Source organism: Phlebotomus papatasi, chromosome 3 (genome assembly GCF_024763615.1).
Source record: "Phlebotomus papatasi isolate M1 chromosome 3, Ppap_2.1, whole genome shotgun sequence".
NCBI lineage: Eukaryota > Metazoa > Arthropoda > Insecta > Diptera > Psychodidae > Phlebotomus > Phlebotomus papatasi.
Window position 1 is genome coordinate 14,381,978 of NC_077224.1, and position 17,825 is coordinate 14,399,802.

At 38.1% G+C, this 17,825-nt stretch overlaps 1 protein-coding gene across 1 annotated transcript in view; it reads right to left on the minus strand.

The window, feature by feature from the left end:
* LOC129807810 (lachesin) overlaps nucleotides 1-17,825 on the minus strand; it is a 107,954-nt gene that overhangs the window by 33,834 nt on the left and 56,295 nt on the right. The window lies entirely within an intron of this gene.

A 17,825-nucleotide genomic window follows, 5' to 3' on the forward strand; every position in this document is an offset into this window, starting at 1 on the left:
TCACTGTTCAGCTGGGAGAGCCAGACTGAGAGGTGCTTGTGCTATAAGGACTATCTTTAGGGAGCACTATATCGCTAGTCACCGCTTTTAGATGGAGACATGAGTGCACAATGAATTAAGCCGAAGGCACGAATCAGCGGATTCCAGCCAAATTCTCGAAAGTCAAAATCCTGAAACCAAAATCGCAAAGCCAAAATCCCTTCCCCAAATGAAAGGAAAATCAAAATTCCGAACGCAAGAATCCCGAAAGCTAAAACACCGAAAGGGACAAAACCTCAAAAGTCAAAATCCCGGAAACCAAAATCCCAAATCCAAAAACCCGAAAGTCAAAATTCCGAACGCTAAAATCCCGAGAGCCAAGACCCTCAAAGTCAAAATACTGAAAAAGACAAAACCTCCAAAGACAAAATCCTGAAAACCAAAATCCCAAACCCAAAATACCGAAAGGGACAAAACCTCAAAAGTCAGAATCCCGGAAACCAAAATCCCAAAGCCAAAAACCTGAAAGCCAAAATACCGAAAGGGACAAAACTTCAAGAGTCGGAATCCCGAAAACCAAAATCCCAAGTCCAAAAACCCAAAAGCAAAAATACCAAAAGGGACAGAACCTCAAAAGTCAAAATCCCGAAAACCAAAATTCCAAAGCCAAAAACCTGAAAGCCAAAATACCGAAAGGGACAAAACTTCAAGAGTGGGAATCCCGAAAACCAAAATCCCAAATACAAAAACCCGAAAGCTAATATACCGAAAGGGACAAAACCTCGAAAGTCAAAATCTCGAAAGCCAAAATCCCGAAGAGCCAAAAACCCGAATTCTTTAAAGTGTTGTAGGTACTCTCACGATCGCACCTACGCTTGCTGGAAACAAAGGAAAATTTTCCGTGTTTTTAGATATTATTCTGCACATCATCCTCCAAATAATTTCGTCCCTTTCAAGATTTTGCCCATTCGGGATGTCAGCCCTTTTGGGATTTTGGGATTCAGGATTTTGAACCATTCGAGATTTCGATCCATTAAGGATTAAGTATTTTCAAAAACGCAATTTTTTACGAAAATTGCTTCTAGTGTGTAGACATCATTAGGGATATTGGAAGGCATCGCAAACAGCACTTCGGTCGTCCTTCAGACCGGAGGTTTAGCCCAGTTCCAGAAGATCTCAAAAATCTTAATAATAAGCAAGTTTATTGATTTTTCAAATTCTAATGAATTATTTGCCCTTAATGTTCAATCCTAAACAAGAATTTCCTAAAAAATCATGCTTGAAGAGGAATTAAAGGAGTTAAGCCAGATAGCTAAGTCTTAGGTCTGAAACCCGTATAAGATAGCCTAGTCTTTCTATCCTAAGAAATTCCGACCAGTAGTTTACAAAACTAAGACCATGGAGGTAGCTTTCTAGAGAACCCCTTTAGTGTGGTATGTTTCCTGCGGAGTTAGTCTAAAACGTTTCCCAAGTAAGAAGTTCCAGCACTTGCAGTAGAAATTTTTTTCCGAAAGTCTTCTGCAAGTAACAAATTTCTGCCCAGAATATTGATGAGATCCAAAATTCTTTATCAACAGCAATTTAGAAAAAGCGGAGTTTTATAACTCGAACTTTCAGAAATATAGCAAATAATTGAAAAAAAAAACTTTTGGGAAGGTGGATTATTTCTTTGATTTTTCGAAAGGATCGTAAAGGAAATAAAATAACCCTTTCTTTTACCGGTTTACACACATTTTGTATCAATGCTGGAGCTATCTTAAAACCTATTCGAAATTAAGCAAAAATATTTTTTAAAAAAAGACATAATGTCCAGAAAAAAGCTAATTTGTTCGGGATTGAAGACATTATGCATTAATCTGTACTGATTCTTGCATGTCTTCTTCTTCCTTTTAGAATATTCTCAATTACTAGACAGGACTCTATTTCTCTGTATCAAATAAACCAATAATAAAAATTAATTTCCCTAAAAAGACTTAGTGGAAATAGCTTTGATTACTAATATAGAAAGTTTAGCAAATAAGTTACAAAAAGCTTCACAACTATCGCTTCGTAAAAAAGTTAGGTTAAACTGTCATAAAATAGAGGTTCCGATAAATTTAGAAAAATAAATATCTAAACACTATTGGAAGCTTTCTATACCGAAAGAGAATTTAAAAAAAAAAAACAGGCTGTAAAGAGATTGTACGATGTTCGAAATTTTTCAAAAAGGTAAAGTAATGGTTCCAGAAGAATCTGTCAAATCTGAATCTCTCGAATTCGAACGACCGACGTTGGGATTCAAAATGTCAATTGTGGGGTTATGTTAAAACAATCGTATTTTGGATGAATGAAAATCATATTTATGTGCTTCTTCCTGAATGTTTACATACATTATGATCGTACAAAAAGAAAAGGAAGTATGCTACCACTAAGACTTGTGAGAAAATACGGAAAGTTAATTCAAAGTACAATTTAATTTCGCATAAATTTCGTTAGTTTTGAAAAAATCGTTCGAATTTGGGAGGTTAGAAATGTCCAAAATACCCCCCTAGTGTTTGAATTTAGAAGACTCTACATGAGACCATTTAGGTAGTTTTTTTTTCTAATTTTAAAGTTGATTAAAGAACTAAAGTATTAAAATAAGTTGTATTAGGGGAAGGCTTTCAGGCGCCGCACATGTTCTGGCTTCGAACACTTTATATTTTTTATGTTTCTGCAATGAATCTGAAATTTTCTTTTTATTTTTTAAATTTATTGTCAAAAGTCAGATTTATTAAAGAAATATTGAAAAAAATATAAACCCGTCGAAGCTAGAGTGTGTGCGAAGCCTGAAAGATTTCCCCTGTACGAATTTTAAAATTGCTCAGCATGCGTGTCAATTTGGGGAATTCTCAAGTTTATTCCTTTCAAAATTCGAATATGTTTTGAGGTTATGTTGACGATAACCTCACATTTTTAACCAACTTCTTAGATAAATATGGAAATTATGCGCAATGTATTAAGCAATTGTCCAACTTTAAGTATCTTAAGTGACAGCTAATAATGTATTAAGTAACTGATTTCAAGTTTTGCAATAAAGATAGGTTAAGTTTCTCATCAATTTCAAACATGTTTTGCAAACACCTTAAGCAGCTTTTCCACTAAACTAAAATCGAAAACTATTAGTTAGCTCCCCTTATGGTCTCATTATGTATCATATGGAGCGTATTGGTGTTAAGACGTGAAGTGTGACTTTTCACGAAAATTTGAGCAGAACATGCATAATTTTGTGGGGGGGGGGGGGGGGGGGGGGGGTTGGGTGGAATTTTGTGAAAGACACCTACAACAAAGTGTAATTAGATAACAATCTCATCTTATGTGACTCTCACCAAACCACTTTTCCGGCAACAATGCAAAGTTCAGCAAATTACCAATTTAACCACCTTTTGCCTGAGTTTCAATCCTGATAATTCAATTGCAACACATTCCCATCCGCCCCCTTCAAAACTTCTCCTTTTCGCAACTTTATTCAATTGAGGCACTTTCTTTGGTGCGAGGATATCTCTTGTCTTATCCACAGTTGATGTATTTATTAAGTAAAGCTTACTTCTCACATTTTGATTGATCGTGAACAAATATTATTAATTCTTAGAAGACGTTCACAAAGGTATCACTATTTGCCAATGCTCTTTCATATTGGAGTGTCACATAATAAGGGAGAATTGTATTGATTGAACAATCTCACTCTCCTAAGTATCAAATACCACAGTATTTGTTCTCAAAGAAAAGTTCTATGCCATATCATATCATTTGATGGATTGTATATGAGGATTTGTCCGATATCACGTGCGGAGGAGGCTCAATTTCGCGCCAAATTTCATATTCGCCCTTTCAATGGCATTCATCATGATAGGAAACAATTGATGAAGCAAAAGCAAATTTCATATTCTCGTAATTCAATGATTAAAATAGAACAATCAGAACAGAATTAGCTTCATGCTATCTTTCCCATGGTATGCTCATCTTCCACAGTAAATTGACAGGGAGTTCAGGGAATAAAATCTCGCGAAATTCATACATTGCGCGATTTATCTAAGGGTTGTATTTCGCAAAATGGATATCAGACAATCCGATTATCATGCGACACTTTAATGATAAAATGGCATAATAAGAATAATGAATTACATTACCTTTGACGTTTCCTCCGACAAAATATTCGCAAGGGAACAACAACTTATAAAGAAAAGTTTGATAAAAATTGCATTTAATGCTCTGTGGATCAATAACAAAGGGTTGGCAAATGGGATGTTGAGAGAAACACATGCCATATGTCATATATCAATCTGACAGACGTCACTAGTTGAATATTATGATGTTAAACGAACAATTCATCAATAGGCAGAAAGAATATAAAACAGTATGATATCAATTTGATAACATCAATCGTTTGTAAGCAAAATTATATGGTTTTGACAGCTGTCAAATTGAGAAAAGCACGAATGATACCAAATAAAGTATGACTAAATTTGTCCAATTTTCAAACATTTGGTAAGATGTTCGTTATTATAAAAATAGATAAAATTAGGTCATTACATTAGATTAAGTAAGTACCAATTAAGATTTTGGTTCGAATTTGTAGATAGTATATGGTGGATCAAGATACAAGGATTTAGGATTCGTGGCACTTTCTGAATGGGGCAATGGGGCTCACTCCTGGAAAGCTAGTGATGAACGATTCTCCATTAGGGGAGACCAGGGCAAAATATACGCATAGAATTATACAGTTCCATATTATAATTTTTCCTAGAAGGAATATTGAGGATACCATTCTTTTATCGAAGAAAATACCTCCCTTCTTGATCATTCAAATATTTATCAGCCTGATACAAATATTTTTTCACAAATTATACGCAATGAAAAATTTATTTGATGGCAAATTCTGCCCCGGTCTCCCAGAATACCCTATATTTTAGTGTGAATCTGTAGCAATTCTTGCTAAAATTTCAGTTGTAAAACTACTTGGAAATTCTGATAATTGCATATTTATATCATTTCCAACCCTTGAATTTTTAGAAAATGAATTGAAATTTCTCAATCTGACAGCTGTCACATGGATGTCACATGCATTGGGTTAAGTAGTTTATACTAAACGAGAATGATCGAAAATCATTAAGTTGATCTCATATTTTTCGAAAAAATTGCTTTCTTGAAGGAAATCATCTGCATTGCTATAGGCAGAAACGTCAAAATTCTGTCAAAAATGACATTCTTGACAAAAACTGTCCCCAATGTGCAGACGCCTTAAGTAAGTAATGAAACAGTCGAATTACCTAAGAATAACAGATATTTGACAACTGTCAAAATACTTCCAAATACTTATTTCTAAATTATCGTTAAATCTCAGTGTTGGAAATTAATTAAAAAATTCAATAATTTATTTCATTTAAAAATTTCAATTCAAAATTTCAACTTAAATTCAATGCCTAACTTTAAATTGCTCAATTTTTTAAATTTCAAATCTATTTCACAGCCAACTTCACGTTACTTTTTTTTGTAAAAATTTTTCATAAAAAAGTTCATGCTGCTCTGCCCTTCTTCTAACCTTGATTACTCTTCAAGTGGCTGTGAGCGGAAAAAAGTTAATCAGAAAATTTGTCAGTTTATTTTGTGATTTGTGGTAGAAATATATCGGTGGTGGGAAAAGGATAAAAGGTGATTTTTATTGCGCGATCAGGAAGACTGGAAGGAAGAGAGGAAGAAGCCAGATTGTGCGGGAACAAGGCAACGATTTTAATCGTCCGGAAGGCTTCTCTCACCGGGAAGGATATTTTTTCTGGTCCTTGCGACCACGGATTAATAAATACACATTTCTCGTTAAAGGTGAGGTCAAGGACAAGGCTGAGGGAAAGTATAGGGGAAATTGAATCTAATCTGTTACACCTTTGAATATCTTTAAGGTGAGGCCAAGGACAAATCCATCGGGAAGCTAGAGAAGGAATTCTATTTAATTCGTATCCTTTGAATATCTTTAAGGTTGGTCAAAGTACATCCATTTTTCTGGTCCGTCATCGAGCCATCGCACTCAATCAGCTATCACTCCAACGGTTTCTCCAACGGTCATCAATCCACTCACAATGGCCAAGCAGGTTCGGGAGGGAGTTGTGCAGGCACTTATTCGGGTCGAGTCTTTTTTGAAGGGTATCAGCGAGGCTGATCTCCAATACATGCAACGAAGCGTCATTGAGGCTCAAATGGAACAAGTTGCCACATTGAGGACACGATATGTGGCAGCGCAGGGGCAAATCATCGAAGAAGAAAGAGACTTAGAACAGAGAGATCTGGAGGAAACTGCAAGGGAGGTTTTCTTGAGCAAATGCGATGCGATCTATAAGAGACTCACGCAGATGCTCACCCATGTTCCATCGGGTTCCAGAGGATCTCCAAGACCCAATCAGGATGAATTCCTTTCATTCATGAAGGAATTCATGACACGAAGCCAGCAGACATTGGAGCAGAGTCAACAGCAAGTGAATCAGCTCATCACTACACTCACAACTCACGCAAGTACCCTCAATAATAGTAACAATTTGAGTAGAAATGGAGATGTAGTTTTGCATGACTCTGCCCAACCCACAAAACTCCCCCAAATTGCAATGCCCACCTTCAGTGGAAAGTATAGTGAGTGGATTCCCTTTAAGGAGAGGTTCCAATCCAGCGTCATGAAACACCCTCACCTGTCAAAAGTCCAACAACTTGACTACCTCAAATCTGCCTTATCTGGTGAGGCACTGTCCGTCATAAAAAACCTTCCCATTACTAATGCAAACCTGGACGTGGCATGGGAACTGTTGATAGAACAGTTCGAGTTAAAGCATGAAATTGTCGCTGATCATATTAGGACTTTCTATAATATGCCAAGTATCACCTCCAATGACCCACAATCCATCCGTCGTATATCCAGTATTTTATCTGAATCCATATCAGCTCTAGATGCCATTGAGGTCACAAATCGCGATCCGTGGCTAATTCAGTATACATTAGACAAGTTGGATTCAGAATCGAGGGTTTTATGGGGTCGGGAGTGCGGCAGCGAAATTCCAACAATGGAAAGGTTCCGAAAGTTCCTTAATCAGCGATGTAGAGATGCCACAAACGCCACCAATATTTCCAATAAAACCACTACCAATAATTCCCGCTCACAACCTACCAAACCAAAGAAGCAGGTATCAGCCTTTCATGCTTCTGCAGCAGCATCAAATTGCCGATGTTGCAACGAGTCACCTCATCCACTGTACAAATGTGCACAGTTTATTTCCAAAACACCTGATGAGAGATTCGAAGTAGTAAAGAAACTTAATTTGTGTCGCAATTGCCTGTCCCCACATCCTACAAACACTTGTTCTTTCTATAAGTGCAAGAAATGCCAGGGGCGGCACAATATCCTGCTTCATGATAAATTTGTGGGCCAGCCTCCAGCCGATTCGCCGGCGTCCGAAAAACCGCCCACAAATCCTATTCCTGATACCACACCCAAGCTCCATTCTGAGTCATCCGACCCTCCAAAATCAAAGTTTGCCGTCACTCTTCCGGCTTCTACGGATCCCTCTAAATGCACCTCAACAGCTCCGAAAGTGCTCCTCGCTACCGCCACAGTTGACATTCTTACGTCGGATCACCATAGAATCCCATGTCGATTGATGTTGGATAGTGGTGCACAAGTGTGCATTATGACGACAAATTTGTATCAGAGGCTCAGACTTCCGAGAACCCCATCGGACATTACAATCCTGGGTGTAGGTAGTCAAGTGAACCCAGTAAAACACAAGGTTACGGCAACCATTTTCTCTAAAAGGAATGATCAGTCCTATAGTTTCGAGTGTTACATTCTCCCAAAAATCTCAGGCAACATTCCTAACTGGCCAATTGATGAACGTGCTATTCAGATTCCCTCAAATGTTCCATTGGCTGACCCATTGTGGAATGTTCAACGTCCTGTAGATCTTCTAGTTTGTGGGGATGCGTACTGGAGTAGTCTGTTGGCTGATACCATCAGTCTCGGAAGTGGTCTACCACACCTCCGGGAAACCACATTCGGATATGTAGTTGTGGGTGAATTAAATCCGCCTCCTCCAGCACGCTATGTTTGCCATAATGACGTCATTTCCATGAATTCTAACCTGGATGAGATCTTACGAAAATTCTGGGAAGTCGAAGATTTGCCAGATGAGCCTTCGGTCACAGATCTCCAACTGGAAGCAGAGGCACACTTCGTAAAAACCCACACACGAGGTCCAGATGGTCGATTTGTGGTGAGACTCCCATTTCGAGAGAGTCCTGAATTATTGGGAGATTCCCGGCCACAAGCCATCAGACAATTTTTGGCACTCGAAAGACAATTTGATCGCAAACCCCAATTCAAGACGCTCTATGTAGATGTTATGAGGGATTACATGAATCGGAAATGGTTGGAACTGGTTCCCCCTCAGGATCTTGAAGCACCTTCATTTTATATGCCACACCACGGGGTTATGAAGGAGTCAAGTTTGACCACCAAGTTGAGGGTAGTTTATAATGCTAGCGCAAAGACTTCATCAGGTTATAGTTTAAACGACCTGTTGTTGATAGGCCCCACAATACAACCCGAACTCTCGGTTATCTTGCTTCAATTCCGTCTCCGTCCTTTTGCAATGACTGCGGATATTTCAAAAATGTATCTTCAACTGATCCTGGATCCTGAAGATGCGAATTTCCAGAGGTTAGTGTGGAGAGAATCACGTGACCAACCCATTCGTGATTATCGAATTCCCAGAGTCTGTTTTGGAGTCGCCAGTTCCCCATTTCTCGCTACCCGAGCACTCATGCAATTAGCTGATGACCATGAGGGAGAGTTTCCTTTGGCCAGTTCAGTTCTCCGCTCAAGTTTTTATGTGGACGATTGCATTTTTTCTGCTTCTTCTATTGAGGAAGCTAGGGAGACACAGAAGCAATTAGTGGAAGTTCTTCTCCGTGGAGGCTTCCTCCTCACAAAATGGGTAGGCAACTATCCAGAACTGTGTCCACAATCTACTTCACAATCTTCTCCTGAGACTGTGACCATTGACTGTCCCACAACGAGTGCACTCGGAATAACTTGGGACTCCCTAGCAGACGAGTTCAAATTTCAATCTCCAGTGGAAGTGTCTGAAGATATTAAAACCAAGAGAAACATGGCGTCTGCCATTGCAAAATTGTTTGATCCAATTGGGTTGCTGGGACCTGTGATCGTGGAAGCTAAAATCATGCTACAGGATTTACACAGAATGAAGTCGGGTTGGGACAAACCAGTACCTTTAGAGGTCCGGGAAAAATGGAAGGCGTTTATTATTGGTCTCCAAGGAATTAGGAATATTGCTATTCCCCGTTGGATTTCCATTTTTCCTAAACCACTCCGCCTCGAACTTCATGCCTTCTGCGATGCGAGCATCCGTGCATATGGAGTTGCAGTTTACGCTGTCACTCAATGTGAAAACGAGTTCCACTCATGTCTCCTTTTGTCAAAATCCCGAGTAGCTCCCTTAAAGGAACTGACAGTCCCAAGATTGGAGCTCTGTGGAGCTTTGTTAGCCACTGAAACGATCGCTAAGTTCAGGGACGCTATAAAACCTGATGCTATTCAATTTTGGAGTGACTCAACAATCGTACTCCATTGGATCAACAGCCCACCAGATTCCTACAAACAATTTATTGCCAATCGAATAAAACGAATTCGTGCATTATCCTCTCCGGAACAATGGCGTCATGTGGTGACCGGAGAGAATCCGGCTGATATTGTCTCTCGGGGTCTCAGTCCATCCCAACTCGAAAAGAGTGATTTGTGGTGGAGAGGTCCTGACTGGCTGCAGGAAGGAGAATCATGTTGGCCTGCACCATTTCATACAGCGGAAGTTGTTCCGGAAGAGGCAAGATGTTATCTAATAACGTCAGTTCTCGAAAATCAACTACTTGATTCCTTGTTAGAGAAATTCTCGTCCCTTGCTAAGATCCAACGCATTGTTGCCTACTCATTGCGATTCGCCTATATTCGTGATAATCCAACTCCGAAGTCAGGACTATCTGTGAACGCGGAAGAGATGGAAAGAGCTTTATTCTGTCTTGTCAAGTTGGACCAACAAAAGCATCTCTCCGAAGTTTATTCACGGTTAGCTGATGGTAGGCCACTCTATCCAGACTTCAAATCATTGACTGGTCTTGCATTGTTCATGGATAGGAATGGATTGATCAGAGTGGGTGGAAGGTTGAGAAAAGCTAATGAGCCGTTCGTAACCCGGCATCCAGTCCTACTCCCAAAATCCAAACTTACCCTCATAATAGCACGCAATGAACACATTAAACAGATGCATGCAGCCCCTACCCTACTACTTGCCTCCCTGCGACAAATATTCTGGCCAGTGGCAGGACGAAATTTAGTGAGAAAAGTAGTGCATGAGTGCTTCAAATGTTACCGCATGAAACCTAAACCGCTAGATCAGTTGATGGGAGATTTACCGGAACATAGGGTTAATCTTTTTCGACCATTTCAGGCCACCGGTGTTGATTACGCGGGGCCACTTCAAATGCTTTCGTCTGCAACCCGGGGAGCTCACTCACGAAAGACGGGCACTCAGAAGGTTTATATAGCAGTTTTTGTCTGTATGGCGACCAAGGCTGCTCATTTGGAATTGGTCACCTCTTTATCAACAGAGGCCTTCTTGGCTGCCTTGAGGCGGTTCTCGGCAAGACGTACTACCCCCAGACATATCTACTCAGATGGTGGAAAGAACTTTGCGGGAGCCGCAAATGAGCTGAGACGACTCTTAGCACAGGAGTGCTCTCAACAAGAACTAACCGATGGCACGCAAGGTGAAGGCATAGTCTGGCACTTCAACCCGCCAGCTTCCCCACACCATGGCGGATTATGGGAAGCGTGTGTCAAAAGCACCAAATACCATCTTGTGCGTACCACAGGCTCGTCCCCACTGTCGTATGAAGAGCTCCAAACAGTTTTATGTCAAATTGAGGCAATCCTCAATAGTCGCCCTCTATGCATGATGTCTCCTGATCCCAACGAAGAGAGTTTTCTGACACCCGGACATTTTTTAGTTGGTGTCCCTGGGAATGCACCCCCCAATCCAGATCTGTCAGAGATTCCTGAAAACCGCCAAACTTACTGGCAACTATGTCAGCTGCGGGCTCAGGAATTTGGAAGAAGGTGGCGTCTTCAATACCTCAACACACTGCAGCAGAGACCTCGCTGGAAAATCACCAGAGAAAACCTCAAAGCTGGAGAACTGGTCCTCCTACTAGATGAATCTAGCAAGGAAGGATCCAAGTGGGTGTTGGGGAAAGTGGAGTCCCTGAACCCTGGGACTGATGGATTAGTTCGGGTAGCCCGTATTAAAACCAATCGGGGCATATACAAACGCCCTATCACCAAAATTGCAAGGCTTCCGCAAACAGACGAAGGATTCCTTGGACGTGCTACATCATCATCAGATGCATCAGTCCAACCCGGGGAGGATGTTGGAAATTAATTAAAAAATTCAATAATTTATTTCATTTAAAAATTTCAATTCAAAATTTCAACTTAAATTCAATGCCTAACTTTAAATTGCTCAATTTTTTAAATTTCAAATCTATTTCACAGCCAACTTCACGTTACTTTTTTTTGTAAAAATTTTTCATAAAAAAGTTCATGCTGCTCTGCCCTTCTTCTAACCTTGATTACTCTTCAAGTGGCTGTGAGCGGAAAAAAGTTAATCAGAAAATTTGTCAGTTTATTTTGTGATTTGTGGTAGAAATATATCGGTGGTGGGAAAAGGATAAAAGGTAATTTTTATTGCGCGATCAGGAAGACTGGAAGGAAGAGAGGAAGAAGCCAGATTGTGCGGGAACAAGGCAACGATTTTAATCGTCCGGAAGGCTTCTCTCACCGGGAAGGATATTTTTTCTGGTCCTTGCGACCACGGATTAATAAATACACATTTCTCGTTAAAGGTGAGGTCAAGGACAAGGCTGAGGGAAAGTATAGGGGAAATTGAATCTAATCTGTTACACCTTTGAATATCTTTAAGGTGAGGCCAAGGACAAATCCATCGGGAAGCTAGAGAAGGAATTCTATTTAATTCGTATCCTTTGAATATCTTTAAGGTTGGTCAAAGTACATCCACTCAGTATTATAATTAAATTTCAATATAGCTAAAATACCGCAAAATTTGAATAAATCACGATTTATATGACAGCTGTCAGAATGAATAATCGTATTCAAGTCGTAAAACTACACGACTATTATGAAACTACTATATTAAGCCCTTGCGAACTTTTGAGCTCTTTAGCGACTGCATTGGAAATTCTCAATCTGATAGCTGTCACATTTATGCCATTCCTGATCTGATGAGAACAATAACATTGAATTGTCTCCACAAAATATACAATAATAATAATCATTTCACTTACGGCCTCTAATGAAAAAATATTATGTGCAGATGGTGACAAACTGCCTACGATTATGTACGAAAAACTATCAAATACGGACATAAATTTCTCTAGTGTGTAGATGCAATTAGAGATAAATAATAAAAACAAATAAAGGATTATGTAATTGTGGCAATTGATTATAATTATGTACGGGCGTCTCTCGGCTTAAGTTGGTAGCGTGTCTAGGACATTATGCTGAACAAAAGGATTTGTCAACTTAACAAGAAAAGTTTGTCAAGAAATCTTCCTCCATGAAGAATTTAAAAAGGGTTTGTCTAATGGCCTCTACACATTGGGAGCAATTTTTGTCAAAAATTGCTTTTTTGAAGGAAATTCCCTGCAGCGTTGTAGGGGGAAACGTCAAATTTCTGTCAAAAACGCAATTTTTGACGAAAATTGCTCCCAATGTGTAGACGCCTTAAGATAAAAGGATAGAGAAAAAGGTTTGTCCAATCGGTTAACAATACCTTTTTGACAATTTTTTGTCAAAATATTTTGAGTAAGTTAATGATCAAAATTTTATTTGTCAAAAATTGCTTTTTTTAAGGAAATTGTTTGTGTTGCTGTAGGTGAAAACGTCAAAATTTTGTCAAGGGTGAAATTTTTGATGAAAATTTCTTCCAATGTGTAGACGCTTTTAAGCTTCTATCATTTTGTTACATTACCCAACAAAGAAGCGTTTTTGAAATATCGTCGGTTGCGCCTACCTCTGTCGTATCTGCATTTGTTTTGTATCTGCATTCGGAGCAAGCTACAATACAGATGTCCCTTCTTGCGTGAAATGCTGACACAAAAGAAATGCAGATACGACAGAGGTAGCACAAAACGAGTATTTAACAAATTATCGGGGGTTCTGGGATTAAGAAATTCACATGGACCGAAAGGACCGAGAGAATTCAGATACAGAAAGAAGATAAAACGTTAAAATATTTAAGTACTCTTTCTGCCATGAGTTTCTACACAAATTCGTAGGATATCAAAATAAACGACCTTGATTTTAAATTTTACAACGGTTAATAATAGTATATAGGGGAAAGTTCCCATGCCTTACACGGTTCCAAGCTTCATAATGACTAAATTTTTCCTATGTTTCCGAATAAATGTGATTCCGCAATATATATTAAAAAACAGAACACTTTCCCCTAGTTTTTGAAATATGGAGTGCGATGAGTCACATTTATTGAAAAACACAGGTAAAATTTAGTCATTATGAAGCTTGGGACCCTGCAAAGCATGGACACTTTCCCCCACAGTGTTTCCAAACCACCTTAAAAATGGTATGCATTAACGCAAGACGCATTTCAAATATGATTTTTCAATTTTCCAAATAAAAAGTTGAAAAATTCAAATCAAAGTCACTAAATGCGTTGTTTCACTACTAATCAGGATGTTCCTTAATAAGAAAATATTGACAGCTATTAGTGTTTGTACATAAAAAAAGTGAATTAAGAAATAATTGCAACTGTCAAACTATATATAATGAAGAGATATAAGGTATAACTCATTAAAATTCAGTAAATTAAAATTATTTTACATTAATTTAATATAAGAAATAAGTGTTGACAGTAAAGATTACCTACGACAAAATTTTAATATTTTTTTTTACTGCTATCTGTGTGACACTGGAAGCAAATTGTAAGTTCGGAAAGACAAAATGTAAATATTATGATTAAAGTGACAGGACTTTGACACTTGTTTGACAGCTGCCATGTATTCATACCATTAAGTAGCCCAATATTGTTAAACTTGCGTTTAATTCAGTGAACATTACAGAAATTTTTTAAATAAACAAAATTAAGGTGTTTATTAATGAGAAACAACTGATTGTGAAAACTTGATTACAACTGTCACTTCAATTGTCAAGTTACCTGTCAGTCACTGATCAATTTCTTTTTTCAATTAGTAATTGCTTTCCCCTTTTTTATCTGCTTTGTTGTCATTTTTTTGTAGTCCAAGATGCTTTATTCACTTTTGAAACTTAACTCGCGCAATCACATCAACCAAGTCTGATGGCAACGTAAGAGATACCAAAGGAAAATGCAAACTTTGATATGTCTTAAGAGAATATTAAAAGGAATTTTACCCGCGAAACAATATTCAAATACGAAGAGGAAAACTTCTTCTAAAGAAGATTTTAAGTAAAAAAAAGAGGAGAATTGTATGGAAGGAGTTGAATTGTGGAGCTTTTTTTCCTTACTTTGACTTTTTTTTTCTTCTTCTTTTCGTCTTCTTTTCCTTGTGACATCTTGGGAAAGTATTAAAGGCATCATGAATTTTTAACATTGTAAATTACTTTTCATCTTGGCACAGGTATTTTGTTGTATTACACCCATGGAGCCAATGCCAAATGAATGAGGTGGAAAAGGGGTGGTGGGTGGGAGGACTCGAGGGGCATGTTGAAATTGTCTTCGTGGCAATAACTATGGGGAAGAAAGAAAAGTCTCCGTCTTCAACTTTTTATCACACAACACGGGTGTACAGGAGAAAAGTTTTTAACACGCGACGGACAGAAAATTTTCCTAACACCGAAGGTGTATATGAAAATTATGATGAAACATCTTCTAGAGCGATGTTACAACGAGTTTATGACTTTGAATTATCATATTGTTGGAACATTTTATTTGTTCAAACTTTTTTATGCATTTAATATTGATGCATTATGGAGCTGTCCCAATGAAAAAGTTAAAAGTTGTCCTTGTTCCTGGAATTTCCTCATGCGTTGTCTTTCACTGATATCCAGTAATGTTGATAATTTCGCTAGGAAGTGATATCTCACAAAGCACGTTAGTTTATTTGAAAAGCATCAGATCTGTTTCAAGTAAGAAGCTTATTATAATAATTATATTGATAAGATTATTTCTTTTTAATTCTTTAAGACTTGAGTGAATAAGTAGATTTAAGCTGTCTACACATTAGACAAATTATTGAAATAATAGCATTTCAAAGTGACATTGAAAAGAAACTTCAATATTGAAGCGAATATTGAAACCAATATTTCAATAATTGCCTACACACTGAACAAATTGACTTCAGTATTAAAACTTCAATATTAAAAACACCAGTCTAGTCTGGGATTCACAGATCTTCTGGGATTTTCTTGTTCATTATGCCCAAAGCACTTCAGATACATTCTGTGGTCAGAGGATTCCTGGAGCTTCCTCCAAGAAATCCCAGATCTTCTGGGATTTCTGAAGTGCTTTGGGCATAATGAACAAGAAAATCCCAGAAGGTCTGGGATTTCTCGGAGGAAGCTCCAGGAATCCTCTGACCACAGAAGGTATCTGAAGTGTTTTGGGCATAATATTCAAGAAAATCCCAGAAGTTCTGATATTTTCTGGAGGAAGCAGGTGATTAGTGTTGACCAAGTTGGGTTCTTGAGGAGGTTGAACAAAATATATAACCAAATTCCAAGAATCTGGGATTTTCTGGAGGAAGCAGGAGAGATGTGTCTTGACTTGGATTTTGATCTTGGATGTGTTTTCATTCATGAACAAGGGAAATCCAGCAGTTCTGTGATGTTCTGAAGGACGAAGATTTCTGACCATTGAAAAATATTGAAGGAAATATTAAATCAATTTGATATTTAGAATTTCTTTGAAATTTTATTTCAATGTGAGTTTGAAATTTTTTATTGACATAATTTGGCCTAGTTTGTAGCCATTCAAAATAATGAAATAAAATACTGAATAAAATGTTCCATATTGAAACAAATATTTCAATATTTGACTACACACTGGACAATTTTCTTCAATATTGAAACATTTATGTCAACAAATCTTTGCAATGTGGAGGCAATCCTTGTCAATATTTGACATTGAAAAGAAATATTTAAATAAATTATGTCTAATGTATAGCCAGCTTTATAGAGTGAAGCATGGATGATATATCGGCAAATGGGCACTGACCTAGAGCACAAATAACCGAATAAATGCATCAAGGAAAATATATTGGTGTGATGGAAAATTCTCCCTGAGCTTCTCTGAAAACGATACGTAAAATTCACTAAAGAAAATACTTTAAAAAAATGGCACTGAAATATAACATTTACAATTAAAGCAATAATTCATACTAGAAACTAAATGGAGAGTCTGAAAAAATGAACCTAAAATATTTTGGAGGAATTTTCGGTCTAATAGGTTGTAGCAGATTGTGAACGGAAAAAATAGACCTTCCTTGACTTTTTCTCTTTAATTCTTTACGACGTTTCGAGGATGGATGTCCTCTTCATCAGGTTTCGAATATGGAGGAAAAATCACGTACAGGTGGGAAATTCTGCTGCTGCAATGCACTTGAACTTATTCCGTTCACAATCTGCTAGAACCTAAAATATGTAGACTGAATCTTGGTGAAGCGATTCCGGAAGGAAAAGAATCGACCTATAGATAAACATTAATCCATTAATTTTACTCAAGGGAGACTGCTATCTCTCTGCACTGCCACACCTGCTATAAGACGGTCCATTCCAATGCAGGAGCGTCATTAGGATTGAGAGCTAGGTCTGCTATTGTGGTAGACACAGGCTGTTGCACCTTTTGTCTTCAGATAAGGAACCCAAATCTGATGAATCAAAAGCCCTGGTGTTACCTACCAAAGGTTACCGTGCGTCCATTAAGAGAATGAAAGCCGCCTGAGAAATTTACCCTTTCTTTTCTAGGATATTTGATTTTCCTAGGACCCATTCCAGAGCCCAAATTCGACAGTTCAGTGAATAAGTGCCGAATACAAGATCGGGTAATTTCGAACCACTACCAATTTGAAACATTTGAGATCTCTTCGCTTTTTCAAGTGGACCAAAGTGAAAAGGAGACGAAATTAAAATTAGAAATAATTCTATAAACCTATTCCCAATGAAATGTATACGTTTCCAAAAATCCTTCCACAAAATCCTTCCCAGGTCTCTTCAAAGTCGCTTTTGTGTCATTGCCTTCAAGAATTCGATCATTGCATCTACAATTTAAAGAGACGAGAGAGTGAGTCCGGTATATAACGTCAGAGAAGAAGGATGTATAGTTTTCGGACTCTCAGAAACATCTGGCTGGGAGCTAAAAGGTATGGAAGTTAGATGCCTTAAGTGAACCCGTTCTCTCCCAATCCTTCCAACCTCAGAAATTCCTACTGGTAGTTTATAGTTCCACATAAACCCATTTTACCCTATAACGTTAAACATTCGCCTCGTCATTGTTGCTGGCCTAGTTCCTTGTCTTTTCCTCCTTCTCAGTTCCACAACAACATAAACTGAAATTTAGAACAATTAAGCCAAAATTTTTTCGTCCCTATTTAGCGTAGTCAATAAAAGTGATTCTCAACCCACAAATTTTAACCCAAATAGAGACAGGAAAAATTCCTGCCTCCACCCCAGGCTTAAACTGGGGGCCTTTCGCTGTCTAGGCGAATGC